Source organism: Haliaeetus albicilla, chromosome 5 (assembly GCF_947461875.1).
Source record: "Haliaeetus albicilla chromosome 5, bHalAlb1.1, whole genome shotgun sequence".
NCBI lineage: Eukaryota > Metazoa > Chordata > Aves > Accipitriformes > Accipitridae > Haliaeetus > Haliaeetus albicilla.
In genome coordinates, this window is record NC_091487.1 from 8,427,027 (window position 1) to 8,442,417 (window position 15,391).

General features: G+C 38.6%; 1 protein-coding gene across 4 annotated transcripts in view; it reads right to left on the minus strand.

Annotated features, from left to right (window-relative positions):
* Positions 1-15,391, minus strand: part of PPP2R5E (protein phosphatase 2 regulatory subunit B'epsilon) — a 77,301-nt gene that overhangs the window by 42,678 nt on the left and 19,232 nt on the right. The window contains exon 1 of one of the 4 annotated variants that reach the window (XM_069783233.1): positions 11,266-11,286. The exons of the other annotated variants lie outside the window; for them this stretch is intronic. The gene's annotated coding sequence lies outside the window, so the exon portion shown is untranslated. Of the gene's footprint in view, positions 1-11,265; positions 11,287-15,391 lie in introns of those variants that run through there. 4 annotated transcript variants of the gene reach the window in all.

Genomic DNA, 15,391 nt, shown 5'->3' on the forward strand with positions numbered 1-15,391 from the left:
ACAGGTAGAGCAAATGCAAATCCAAAATAAGATGAACTTACCTACTTGCTCAGCTCCTCTACCCTAAAAGACATCACAAAGACCAGAGACAGGAATACCATGTAAACAAAGCCATCTCGTTTTCCAGGTGATTTCTCAAATTCCATATGTAGAGCAAAGCTACACAATAGTAACTTAGGGCTCCACTGGGTCACCCTACTGCTGTCTTCCTTTCCTTTCAAATCACTAACAATCCTTCAGGGGTTTTTTCAGTGTATTTTTAATTGCCTAGCTAGTCTCCAGAATCCTCCATCCATTCCTAAGTTCTTAGTAGAGAACTGGAATTCCAAACACCAATAGAGACACAAGTCTCAGGGCATTATTTCAACCTTGTCATGCTATGCTCATGTCACTTTTATCTTGTACTTTGTTTCTGTTAATTTTAGAGAGAATGATGGATTACACTGCAGCTTCAACTTTACCTTGCTACATTGTGTGCAATTTTTTTTTTTTGCATTGTAAATTAATGGCAAATATCAGAAAATGGCAAGACTAGCAACTTATAATGAACATCTCATGGTTTCCAGGTTCCTTGGATGACAAAAAAATCTAAAACCCAGAAAAATGTTTACAAGTTCCAGGCTACTAAGAAACGCCTTTGCGAAAAAAGTCAGCCTGCTGACCTAAGACAGAAGAATCCTTAAGAGGATTATTGTCTTCCTTTTGATAAGATTCTTATCAGATCAAAATTTTTTTCTGCATGACATGAGAAGCTTTTGCTCTGTAATGATCATTAAATATAAGAACACAAACATGTCACAGCCATCTTACAGTTACCTTCCATACTAACTGCGATCACAAGGCAGTTCAGGATTTGCATTGCCATTTATTTGTTTGGTGCATTAAGTACATAATGAAATAATGATAAAATTATATATCTGTACATGCTTCCTGTAAAAGTGCAAAAATTATACCTTGCTTAGTTAAGTGCTCTGAAACTGCCACCTGTCCAAATAAAAATATGCAATACTAGTTCTGCTCAAACTACAGAGTTGCTCTATGAAATTCATTCAGAAACACTCAGCCACTTGCAAAAAAAACTGAACCAAGAGCATAGGAAACCCAACATAACTCTCATCCAGACAGGCTCAGAACAAGTGCCAGGATTGCTACTCTGCTTGATACTGACCCACTGATTTATCCCAGAAGTCACAGGAGTAATTCATTCTCCAGTGAAAGAAGTAATTAAGTGAGAGCTATTCTACATACGCAACCCACTGTCTAAGAGCTCAAGCTTATATTTTAAAATATTTACATTTATTAACTTAAATAATATACATGCATATAAAAATAGATTTCTATAACCCTATTTATACATTTATAATATTTTAATTGAACCCTAAAAACATAACTTCCATCCCCTTCTCATTTGGTAGTATAAATTTAGTCAAGAACATATTCTACTCTATGCTAATTTACCACAATAAGTCTCCCAACATTTTCCAGTAATGCACTATGCAATCCAACTGTCCGTCATGTGTTTGCTCTCTCATTCTCCCCATAGAGGGAACAATGTGTGTAATGGTAAATTCTGTGGAACTACACAGGTGTAAAATGCTATGTTTGTGTAAGAAAAAGACAAGATTTAATAAACATACCCCAAAGTTATGATGGAAGATGTGGAAACAAACTGGGAGTTCATTCTGAAGTCCCCAAATGGACCCCCCTGAAAGCTCAACTTCTTACACACGTTTCCTCTTTACTGCAGAAGCTCCAGCATGACAGAAGAACAACCTTATTGGATTTGGCCTTCATTATTCATTTAGCCTTCTAAATACCACTGAGATCCTCTGAGGTCACAATCAACACCTCAAGCTGGATGCAATGTTATGCCAAAAACAAGCTGGGGTTGCAAGGGATGATGCATCTGCCACAGCATGTCCCTCAGGAACATCAGCCACAGCACTCACTGGTCATCTGCACTTCTGAGCACAAAAACATAACCCGCACTACACCCCAGCTGAGCCACGAGAAAACACAGGAAAACCTGAAGGTACATCCTGATCTACGCACTGGGATTACATCTCCTGCCAACTTAGAAACTAGAAAGCATTGCTCAAGAGATGCTACGTGAGGACTTTGCATCCACAAGCAATCCACATGGTTTCTTTGTCAAGAAAGGAGGTCACCAGATCATTCCTTCCTTCAAGATATGTTCCTTGCATAAGGCCTTCTAGTGCTTAGGCTCAACCAGCTGCCCTGAGATACGGTCATCTGTAAGGCTCAGACTATGTTATTCAATACCTTATGACAATAACTCAAATTAGTCAAGCTGTTAGTTAAGGGAACACCCTTTCTCATATTGCCAAGCCCAGAAGATCAAAATGACAACAAATAAATAAATAAATAAATCTACTTTATTTTATTTTGCTTTTGCAGTTACTGTAGAGCTCTCCCACATTCCCTGGTGCACAGAAACCTATCCCCGTTCTAGACCATTTCTACAGTAACCTCTTGATCTTCAGATTATTCCGGATCTGCAACCATTCACCAATAGAGAGGAAAAACATGACATTTATATAATACTCCCCTATAATGTGTCAAGTTAGTCTGTGTTATGCTGGATATTTTGTTATTTGTATTATCATTACGTATGTCTATGTAAAAATACCAGCTATTCCTTTAAAAATAGGATGTTCTCCATCACAGCATGGCACAGCTCAGTTTTAAAAAAACATAAGTGAGAGACATGTACCAGTAACTATCATTCACCTTCAGACTCCATTGCTCTGTTATACCTAAACCAGGTATTTTTGCTAAAACTTAGAAATCTGACTGACATAGAGTATTAGGCCACTTTTCTATCTTTTAAGAAGCAACTTTTTTTTGCCGCCTGAATCCTAAATGGGGTAGACATTTTATCTCCCCAACACAAGGTTCTAGAGAGAAAAGACCTTATTTCTGAATATTTGTAATTGTCTAAAGAACAACCCTTATCATAGCCTTGCATTACCATAATGTGCATAGATGTTTTTTTCAGAACATCTTTACCTCTGACCTCTTCCAAAAACACTGAATAAGAAAATGCAGTTTTCTTTTGGCAGAATCTATTTACCTGCATGCCTGCATATGAATCATAGGGGTTTTTGCCCCTCAGAAATGCCAGCTGTTACTGGACAAAGCTATCTGATGATCACTGGGCCTTGGCACCTGAAGTAAATTTCTCTAAAGATTACTTAGCCCCTCTGCAATATGACTATCCGTCTACAATAGTATATTACCTTTAAAAATAAATATTTGACCCATTACAAAGAAAGAGTTTTGTATTAAGTTCTTAAGATTCATAAACAAGCTTGAGAAAACTGAAAACTACAAAGATAAGGTTATATCATGCAACTAATGTAACCAAAGGTATCGCTCTGCTGCACATCAAGTCACTTTGCAAAACTTTGTTAGACTGTTACAAATATTAACCAGACATAACAGTTTAGGCATTAAATATAATTAAAGCATTCCCTCTGTGGTTAGCAAACAATACTCTTCATCATCAACTGCTACCCTCTCTACCTCTTCCAAACTACTCATCAATTAAGGTGCTTCTCTGTTGAAGATGATAAGCTGAAATTGGATTGCTAACAATATTTATCCTCAGCTGTACTGTGATCGTAAACTTAATCTTCAGTTGGCATCCTGGCCAAACTGAAGTCAATGGGAGTGTTACGTTGGTTCATCAGAATTACGATTACACCTTTGCTCTAATTGGCAGAAAGCTCATTGCTTACTAATCAAAAAAAGGAAAAGCAATCTCATCAGTTCTGTACTGCATGAAAAATGAATGGAGAAAAACTCAGCAGGAAAAGCGTGTATTTTGCAGGTTTATATATACATAGGTAAGTCTGAAAGCTCCTCTTCGTAAGTGAGGTAATCCAAATACACTACTGGTGAATCAGCTAACTTTTAAAATGCATTTTTATAGATCCTCTGCAGGTACAGATCACTGATCAAGAAAGCACATATAGTACAGCAAACACGCTTTGTATCTGACCATATGAATACTCAGATCATGCATTCTCTAGCTTGCCCATACTTTTTAGGAAGTAGCAGACTCACCACTAGACCACTAGCAAGAACTCTTAACTTACACACATCCTTTGTCTATTTAAAGATAGGACTTCAGGTGCATCTTTTCTTCCCTTCTTTATTTTTCATGAAATATCAAATTCACTAATACATTATTAAATGACAAGTAGAGCATGCCATTTACAACGAACATTAGTATTTTAAGTAATTATCTCCACTGGACTGAAGTTTATCAAGACAAGGCAGACTGCATTCTACATTCTCTTTACTTTACATTCAGGCTGTATCAGTGGGCACATATACAGATGGCCCTTTCCCAATCCGATAGCTAACGTGCAGTCAAAGTAGGTCAGTGAAGAACAAAAGAGTTTTAAACTATACTAATCCAGTGGCTTCAGTATCCTACAGAAATGACAGAGAAGGACCGTGGAAACAGTTGTGGTCACAGGACAAAGTTAAAACTGTAAAGGCTAAAAAGCAAAATACACCTGTGCCATCAAGTTCCCCTCCGTGTACCTGGCTTATTACTTAATTATTTGGTCTCTGAGACTCCAGCATGGTCAACTAATCGCCTTCAAGCAAACCTACTGAAGCAGCACTTCTGTGTGCCTTACTCCTTCCTCGGAGAGGCATTGAAGTATCAATCCTTCAGGTAAGACCTCACAATGTAGCGAGCTTTACACCCACTCCTCTGGTTCCTGTCATTTTCAGAGGATGTTACAGCTCGTTTCATTTTAATATCAATGCTAGCGTTATCTCTCTTGTCAGAAGGGAGTGAAGAACTCGGCTCCTTAAGCGTTCCTTTGGCAGCAGAGGCCCTTCAGTTTGAGGGTCCAACCTGGTATTGCTTCTTCCCTTTTCTCTGGGCTGCTCCTACCTTTGCCTGTTCATGGAGTTTCTCCCAGCCATGTCTGTAATACTCCTTTCTGAAGCTTGCCTCTTTGTCTAGCTTCTTTCAGTCTGTAGCTGAAGACCTTCTCCAAAACAGCCCCCAGCTTCTCCAAATGCCATCTATTTTTACCTAGGCGCTGCCGTCTCATTCCGGATGCTGCTAATTGGACCCTTAGTCACAACTGGAAAAGTAACCTAGTTGAGTAACTCTGAGCTGCTGCATTGAGGAATCTGTATGCCTCACACTTGCATTAATTCAAATGAGGAAGCTTCCAGTGATTTTTTTCCCATGCAAGATGAATCCCAGAATTTAGTACAAATTAACCACAATTTAGCCTCTAAGATTCTATAGCAACTTCACTCACACACCTTTTTTAAAGTAACGACCTTCCTGCAATGCAAGAAAGTTTTATGCATTTAAAGTTCTAAATCCTGTAAGGAAGCACCACATAAAATAGGAGATAGCTGTAGCACTAGAGATCAACTGTAACCTACCTATTCACCAGTCTTTTTTTTTCCCCACACATTATTACCTAGACCAATCTGTAAACTTGCAAGGATCTACTCAAAAGAAATGACAGAAAACCCATGTAAAATTAGACTTTTACAGAGTGAAACAAGCGATGACAATGCACATATACAAGCAACCCATTCTGAAACAGGTGTTTTTCCACACAGACTTCTTTCTTACACACATTACATAAAACAGCTGGCTTCACAGCTACAAAATGATGTTTCAGACAACTCAGCGAGTCCTGCTTGCTTCTTAATCACTTCGTTAATGAAAAGTTAAGTTGAAGCATCTTGGAATTTCCTCCCAACTATTCTGCTTCTGCATAGTTATCAACCAAATTGGTACAAACAGGAAAAACAGATCATGAGATAGACAGACTAGTTAGGCAGCTTCTACCAGGAAAACACTAGGAAAAGTAAATAACTAAATGGTCTAAATTCATTCTAAATTACTTTACAGTCACTGTAATACTTTATTATTCCAGGAGAAAGGCAAATTTAAATGCTGAGTATTTAAAAGCCATTACTTCAGAAATACAGAACGTAAATGAGAAAATTACCATTTTATTAAGAGAACTTGACTCATTTTTACTAATGAAGACCGCAACCATTTAATACTAATATAATGAATCCCTTCTAGAAATTCTGAGGTTACCACAGACAAACACAGCATGCTTTTTTGACAACACAAATGCAACTATCAGATGTCCTGAACATCATCTGTAAAAACAAAAAGCAGAGCTTTTCGACAGATTAGTAATCCTGGATTCAGTTAAATACTGGCAGGATTAATACTATTTCCTAGGACGAAAGAAAGATCCTGTTCCACCCCATAAAGACGGCACAGGCTGCCAAGAGTAAAGGGAAGGGCCTTCAGCTGTGGATCATTAAGAAACAGCCATTTTAAAAAATGGGATGTTTTGGAGAAAACAGCATCCAGTAAAACGGTGGAGTACTTTTTCCATGTGGACCCAAGAGAACTTGAAATCATCTATTCTGCAAATGAGAAACTGAATGCTTCTGTGATGGTTTGTTTTGCTGAGAAAGGAACTTCTTTTCACTTGAAATGAAGGCAAAAAGGATCTGCTTTAAATGTGATTCTGCTAAAAAGAATGAACACGTACAGCAGACTGCAAAATCCTTGCCCTGCAAACCACCACCACCATTAGTCCTGCACATCCCTACTTCCCACTCTCACATTAGTACAAGTTTGGTCCAGACTGAGGACTCAAGCAATACAGCAAGAACTCCAGTTAACTGTATTATAGAAAAGGGATGCACATCTATTTCGGCTTAAATGTATGCCTCAAAACCAATGAGAAATCCTTGTTTGGACTGTCGTGGTTGAACCCCAGCCAGCCACTAAGCACCATGCAGCTGCTCACTCACTCCCCCCCCATCCAGTGAGATGGGGGAGAAAATCGGGAAAAGAAGTAAAACTCCTGGGTTGAGATAAGAACGGTTTAATAGAACAGAAAAGAAGAAACTAATAATGATAATGATAACACTAATAAAATGACAGCACTAATAATAAAAGGATTGGAATATACAAATGATGCACAGTGCAACTGCTCGCCATCTGCCGATCAATGCCCAGTTAGTCCCCGAGCGGCGATCCCCCCGCCCCCATTTCCCCCAGTTTATATACTAGATGTGACATCACATGGTATGGAATACCCCTTTGGCCACTTTGGGTCAGCTGCCCTGGCTATGTCCCCCTCCCGACTTCTTGTGCCCCTCCAGCCTTCACGCTGGCTGGGCATGAGAAGCTGAAAAATCCTTGACTTTAGACTAAACACTACTTAGCAACAACTGAAAACATCAGCGTTATCGACATTCTTCTCATACCGAACTCAAAAACATAGCACTGTACCAGCTACTAGGAAGACAATTAACTCCATCCCAGCTGAAAAAAGGACATCTTCCCCATGACAGTGCTGTGAGGGACATTCAGTGCCTGGAGGGAGCAAGGCGTGAGCAGAAGGAAAGCAAGCCCCCAAAGGACAAGCAGAACCCATCACAGGAGCACCAGGCAACCTAGGCCCTAGAACCGAGCTCAAGAGCATCCCTCTCACGCTTTCTCCAACTCCCAAACCTCACGCTTGTTGACCCAAAATGTTGGAAAAATGTAGGGGAGTTTCTAGCTGTGGACACAACAGTGATGAGACAGGACATGGCTATTCCCAGTTACATACTCATATTCTCCCTGGGATGTTCAGGCATAGCCAAAGTAGGTTTTGCACAGACCAAGGCCTGATGGTTGTTGATCATTTTAAAGTAGGCTCCTCTCCTCCGATCTCTGAGGCAGATGTGGCAGGCAGGTGAATCAGCCTCACAGCTACGATAACCTGTGACAAGTCTAGAGACTCAAGGGATCTCCGGTGGTACTCAGCTTCAACCAGTCCAAATGCCCCGGGCTGGGCTCAGCCGCAGGAGAGGACACCCCTGACTTTCCATGCCATACATCCACCCAGCACGCTTCCCTCCTGGCTTGGACTCAAAGATCCCTACTGCCCATGGGGCTTTTCTGCCATTTCAGTGTCATCTCCTGCACTCAACCAGGCCTACCAGAGACAGATAAGCTCTCCTGAGCTGTTTGTCCTCACTCAGATAAGGTGCAAAGAGCAGCCCAGTTTGTCCTCTCTCACTGCACACAGCCTTACCCGGACACACACACAGAGGTTTCCTTGGCCTAATAGGAGGTTTCGATCAGGACACAGCAAGGCAGAGGAAATGAGAACAGGCTGCTTGTGCAATGAAGAGGAAAACGGCAGGTTCTTCTGCTTTGGGCACTACTCTCCTCACTACAAGATAATCCTTCCTTGAGGCATCAGCACCACCTTAGGGCACTCATGGTGCAAGTATTTACCCCCAGCCCTCCCTTCAGCAGCTCAGATCACCTGAAAAAAGATCAAACTACTCCAAAATTCAACCAGCTTGTAGACAGATGCAAGTTTCTACATCAGTATTTTTTATTAAAGTACTTGTAAGGCAAACAAAATTGTATTATTATTGTACAATAATGTACTTCACCTGTTCAGGAATAAAATTTTATTATCATTTCTCCCATCCTCACTATCTCCAAGTAACAGCACACTAAGTAATCCTTGAATTTTCTTCTTTTTCCAATGTTACAATGTGCTCAGAGTTCAAAAAGTTGCGGGAAAAGGAGTTTAGATATTAGAGCAAGCTCAGACACCACAAACAGTTTGCCTGCAGTAGCACTTCCCTCCTCTCTCACCTGCAGAATAAATTAGCTCAAGCAGAGCTCTCGCCATTCCTCTGCATTCAGCCTGGTCCTGGTATCAGGGAGCCCTAATTCCCCTCCACTGCACTGCACCTGATACAGCCCAGCTCCTCCTATACAACAGGTCTGTCCAGTTCCTCTCGGCTTCCTGATTCTGTGACTGAGCAACAACTTCCCTTGGTTTTCCTCCTTCCCTGATCATCCCACCTTTTCTTGTCACTGCTTAGCAAGCTGCCATTAAGCTTTTACTTTTGGGTAGGTCTAAGATAACAATCATAGGTCATTTTATGTTTCTGGGCTTCCTGCACCTTTAAAAAAAAAAAAAAAAAAAAGGAAGCTTTTTTCCTTTAATATAAGTAATGAACTCATTGAAGTCAGCAGGAAGAAGAATTTTAGAACTATTTGAAAATGTTTAGGTAAAAAAAAAGCAAAAACTGATGACCAGAAGAAATGTTTGAATTATAGTAACTGAAACTCTTAATGTTTTCTGAATGTCCAAGGGGTAGAATACACAGGCTTTTGAAATTAAACTTCTTTTTTATTATGCCTAATAAGCAATACCAGTGTCCTTTCTTAAACCAAACAAAAACACAGTATTTTTTTCCTACGGAAATATTTAAGAACACATGACTGGTATGAAAGCTTCTGGATTTATAACTTTTACATACTTGTCTTAACCTCAGCAAAAAGATGTGCAAAAAAATAAACTAAATTGCAATCTCTATTTTGAATTAAAATATAAATACAGTCCCTCTTAACATCCTTCAACACAGAGGATCAGCCCTTGCCTTGTTAATGTTACCACGTAATACACTAGCCAGAGTAACACAGACACTGACACACATTTCCCTTCATATGCCTACCTTTCGAATATTGAACCTGATTCAGCAATCCTTAATCAGGCAAAGTGCTAATATAATCAAATTAGACTTGTTTCTGAATAACACGAAAACCGGTCTTAATTCTGAAATGCAGGAAAAACTGTCACAACGTGGAGACTGATCCTACGCTTCCTCAGACTTTAGGGCTCTCAAGGCTAGAAGAATTCTGAATATAGGATCAGGTTACGAGTTGATCTAATTTCCACTGACTGTCTCACAAAGCTCATCATACATCTGTAAATACAAGCCAAATAGAAGTATCATTTAAAAAAATAAGGATCAGCTTTCGCCTGAGTTCACTGCTTTGCTACAGCATGCACAGACAGAATATTTTTAAACAATACCTGTCCATGAAAGTTTACAGCTGCTAAAGAAACCCATCTCAAGTTATAAGCAAAACTCAAAACTTAGAACCTAAAACATAAACAATTAGAAAAAGCAAAACAACAAACAACAACAATAAAATAACACCAAAAAAACCCCAACACCTTATCCTTTGATTATGCATAAAAATTTCACAATGAGTTGTCACTCAAAATAGTATCTCGGGAAATCCATCTCTTCAGTACATAAGAAACTATGATAAAAAATAAAAAATTCTTATTTTTTCAGACCTCTCCAACTTGAAGAGCCTTACCTTCATTACATCCACAAGATAAATATTGCTTCTTTCCATCACTGTAGCACTCCAGAGAACATGTCTCCTTTTAACTTAAGTGCTTACTGAAGGTACGTTTAAAAGTCCAACACTAGCCTACAGTCTAATTCACTTGTCTAACAAGTGAATTATATTCATAACTGGATGGTGATTAACACTAAACAACCCAACGCTCACACAAACAGCACAGCAAATCATTCTTTTCAAACTGCCAATCATTGAGGTCAAAACATTCATGCTTTTAAGTCAAATTACAATCAACTTCCTCCCCACCCATTCTATTATTTGTTATTCATGCATTGACAAGAGCATGGAAACCACTTCATAAAAAATCATGGGTATCTTGGAAGAACCTACACTACTTAAAGATGAAAAACCATTTAAAAACCAAGAGAGGGAAATGGCTTGAGTTTTAAAAACAAACAAACAAACAAAAAACCCAACACCCAAACACCAAGCAAACAAACCCCAACCAAACTTACTTTCCCCTTTCATTTGTTTTAGATACTTCCTTTTATCCTCTCATCATTTTATCCATTACAGTGCCCCCCCCTACAACAACCTTCAGTATCAAGCCAAGCATTCAGAAATTGCCTTCTACTCCAAAACTTACAAAAAAGTTATCCAGACAAAGATAACAACGCTTTGAATCACAAGCAATTCACAAGGTTCAGTGCTAGCCTCTGAGAAATGTTAGGTTTAGATTTTAAAATTGTAGTTGTTAACAAAAAAAATTAAGGAAAACAAAAAAAATACTGGTTTTCTACTTTATTTGCATTCAGATTCATGCTATAGCCCCTCTTTATCTTTCTAATCTATGTTAATGTCCAGGAAACTGCTTATAAATCAAGTATTTTCTAACAAAATGTTAGCAGCCTCCTTGAAATACTACTTTTGACAGCACACAAAAGACAACGTTACTGAAGACTTGTAAGAGATAAAGTTTTTCATGGCAGAAACTTTAATACTGCTGACACATGTTTCTGAACTTGAGAGCGCTCTCGGTTTCTGCTTACCCAGCCCAGATCTTTAAAGCAGCCGTGACGTAAGAGCGACAGCCATCGTCCGGCGTGGAAGGCAGCTCCCTGGCTGTTTACTGTCTCTAACTTCACTCCAGTTTTCGTGGGTAAACACACGCTGGCCAGTCCTTTCATTATCTGCATAATCCCAGCCTCTTTGATTACTGGACTGTAATACCAGTGCCCGAGTGAGCTTTCATTCCTGAATTATGGCCACACAGAACATGACCAGGGGAGTGCCAAACAAGATGATTAAGCAGCAAAATATGACAAGGCATGAATTATATTATTAATATTCCTATCTATCATTAGCCACAGAAACGAGGGTTTTGTGCAGCCAATAGCAACTATGCATAAAGAAAGCTCTTCCACTTTGACACACCTTCAAAATAAGAGCTACTATTTATTTTGAGTAATTTTATTCTTCGGTTGCTTTGGCACTGAACTGTATTTCAACAGTTTACAAATTACTTCCTTTTTCAAACTCTACCTTGAAACAACGTTGGAGGAAACTCTTTTAAAAAGGCAGGCTCGAATTACAATCCTTTATTTTCAGAGAACGAGAGCGTAACCATTTTTCAACAAGATATGCTGAACAGCTTTCATTTCAGCAATTCACTGCCTGTATTTAAGCATATATCAAATCTCCACAAATTTGGGCGTCATCAGCACAGTGTTTCATTTCCCTAAATTCATAAAAAAAATACATCAAAAAGCGAGTTTTAAGGAGTTTGTATAAACGAGCCATGAAACCTCCTTCCGCCGCCCCCCCCCCCTTAAATCACATCATCAGCATCTCTGAGGTTTCACTCATTTCTGCAAGGGCAGCCATTCCCTTCTACCTGCAATGATCTGCTTATTTTTAAGACATTTGGAAATGAGAAAGCAGATGCTTAAGAAGGGCAAAAGTTAGTGTATGGACAGACAGGTAACACAACACAATAAATTACCACATGTTTCACCACAAAATTAGTGGAATAAACATAGCTCAAGTCCTACAATGAACTTTTTGGTGCTGTAAAATATCACTTCACAATATTGGAAGTCGTTCAATATTCCCTAAGATTCTGACCCAAAGAAGGGAATACCAAGTGAACATACAAGGCATTTGCCACTGAACTGTTTTCAGTTGACAAAGAAGATCACAAATGCACGCGGTACCAGCGTTCTCCCCACCAGTAAAGAAAGAGGGGAGAAAGGGCATGCAAAGATAGTTGTGCTCAGGGCAGGCAGAAGAAAGTGAGAAAATAGAAGAGCTTAAGCAGGATTGCAGTTTAAAATTATTTTAAATCTACAGCCCTACTTTAACCTGGTGAGGCTTGTTAAAATGTGCTAATGAGAAGAAACAGACCTAGTGAAGAAACAAAATGAACCATGGATTTCAGTAAAAAAATTAAAAAAAAAAAAAAAAAAAAAACAAAACACCACAGCACACTATGCTTAGGAAGAAAAATTAATTTTGCATAAGGAAATAATGAATTATTGTAATTAATTTTAAAAAGAGTAATTCATGTAAAGTTTTATTACTTAAAAAAAAAAATCTGATTGGGAAGGAAGGGACTTCATGCTCAAGATGAACCAATGAAGTGACAGTGCTCATACCTGTGGATCATACCTGAATTTCACTAGGCTGCATCATTACCTTTAATCAAGACTTTTTAAAATGTTTGTGACAGTCTGTGATTTTTGAAAAGAAAAACAAGAAGAATTCAAGCAGATTTGCTTCTATTAAAATAAGATTAGAGCAATCTTTCAGTTACTTAGCTGTAATAAAAGCAGCAAATCTTGAAGAGTTTGTATAACGTCATATTTAATTTTTATCTTGTTTCTCTTAAACCAAACAAGAATAACATTTTTAAAGACTCATTTTTATGCTGTATTACTCACAAGATATTAAAAGAACACTGAGAAATAAAAAAAATTCAGATTAAAAGCGTCCATTAATTTTCAATGCCCAATTTGGGACATCCTGATTTTTCTGAATGTTTACTTAGCACTGTGTAGTATTCAGGACTAGTTCCCACCAAGTTCACTTGCATTTTGAGTCATCACCCGTTCTGTAAATCACAACCCAGTGTCTCAGGCTGAGCAGCAAATAGAGCAAGCAGTTCTGAACAACTAGCAGAGTATCGCCAAAGATATACAGAGCAGAGGAAACAACAAATTCTAATTCCTCCAAGGAAAGATTCAACTTGTCTAACTCATGAAAGCCTCTCTTTTCTTTCCAAATCCCTTACTGCCTTTCCTACAAACTTTCAAAGCTTCTGAAATGGGTAAAGCTGGGGGTCTTACAGCTGCAGATTTAGGAAACTGCAAGGTAGAAGGGGCTACCACAGCAGATAGTCTAACCCAAATAGAACAGTCCCTAAGATGACTTCCTAATGAAGCAACCCTCTGTGAATTCAGTCCAGTAACTTGTGTTCAATGAAAATAAAACTTTCTTAGAAGCTTTGACTCTTGATTTGGAAACACACAAACAGAGAATCTAACATCACTTTTAAGTGTTCCTGCCAGCTCGTATTTTTCCTCATTATTAAAACCGCATGCCTAATTTCTGGCTTTTGCCGACAGCATTAGTTCTTGTATTTGACCAGTATTTTCTCCCCATAAGACACTATGGCCATATCTGCTCTCAAGCTTTTTGATAAACTATTCAAACAGATATTTTTTTAAAATCATATTGCATAAGCATTTTCTCTGGGTCTTCGATCATTTAATGGGTCTACATCTCTCTCATTCTCCTACAGCTTCTTCAAATATGCCAAGTCCCAGACCCCATGATGCATCCTAGTATCGATCTTACCAGTGCCACAAAGAGAAGTAACACTGATGCCTCTGTCACACCTAAGAACAACTCATCCTCATCTTCTCTGTGAGGATGACACACGCACACTCTAGTTAATGACAGATGCTAAATGCCTGATCATTCTTAATTATGATAACCCTATCTAGCTGTTACACACAAAATAATCTTCCACCATTTCGGAACTCTGCCAAATTTGGGCTGGTATTCACAGACAAAGCAAAAGGCTGATCCAGGGCACAAAAACCATGCCTGACAAACAGCAAGGGACCACTAAGGAAGTTCTAAAGTAACCATTTCACATGAGCAAAAGTGCACTCTTTCAGAAATAAACGTTTAGAAATTCTACAAGAAAAATTGAAAATTTATGAAACTGTGTGTACAGAAATTTTAGCCATGTTACTGTACAGTGTAGGAACAAACAAAATAGTAAGCAAACAACATATAAAAGAACATATTTATGAAAATTTAAAATCTCTTTCTATCAGAAGCAGAACTAGTAGCCAACACAGACTGTAAAAAAGCTCTTGCTATTTCTTTGCCTCACTTCAAAAGAGAATAATAGTAATTTTTTCTTTCAGGTAAATTTGCAGAAATCTCCTAGGTTTTAGTTAAATTTGCCTACAATGAAATTATCATTTCTGGAATAATTAGGCCATGGAAAACTGCATTTTTCATTTAGATTCAATCAAGAGATTCTTGTTCATTTGAATATTATTTTGTGGCTCAATGTGAAGTATGGGTGGGACATGCTGAAAAGGTAATTTTTTTACCCAGTTTCTATAGCACCTGCTAGAAGCCTTAGCTAAGCACACAAAATTAAACCCATTCCAAAGGTACAAAACATTAATCACCTCTTTTGACTTTTTTCCAGGTTAAGTATCAAATATGTTCTACTGGAAACGCTTATACCTACACGTGTGCAAATCTCAGCTTCTGAAGCATAAATATCCCCATTGATGTTAACTGTTTAATGACCCAGCACAGAGATCCTGTAATCAGCTCTCCCCACGGACCAGGTCATAAAGGGAACTGAGCTTAGAAATGAATTAGAAGTTCATATTCCCTGCTTAAATTAACTACCCTGGTCCTGAGCCATGGCTTCCTTAGGCCTTTTCTCTATGTTTAGTCATGGAGCACAAGAGCTTCATGCAATTTCTTTATCTCCCCTTTCCACCTGCCAAAAGGAAAAACAAAAAACACTGGGGTAGCTCATTTTATGCATCCCATACAGCATCTCACAGGTCAGAAATGACATGGCTAAAGAGTGTTTACACTCCAGCTTGGCAACAAGGCAAGAAACCAGGGCAGCTCCCAGGA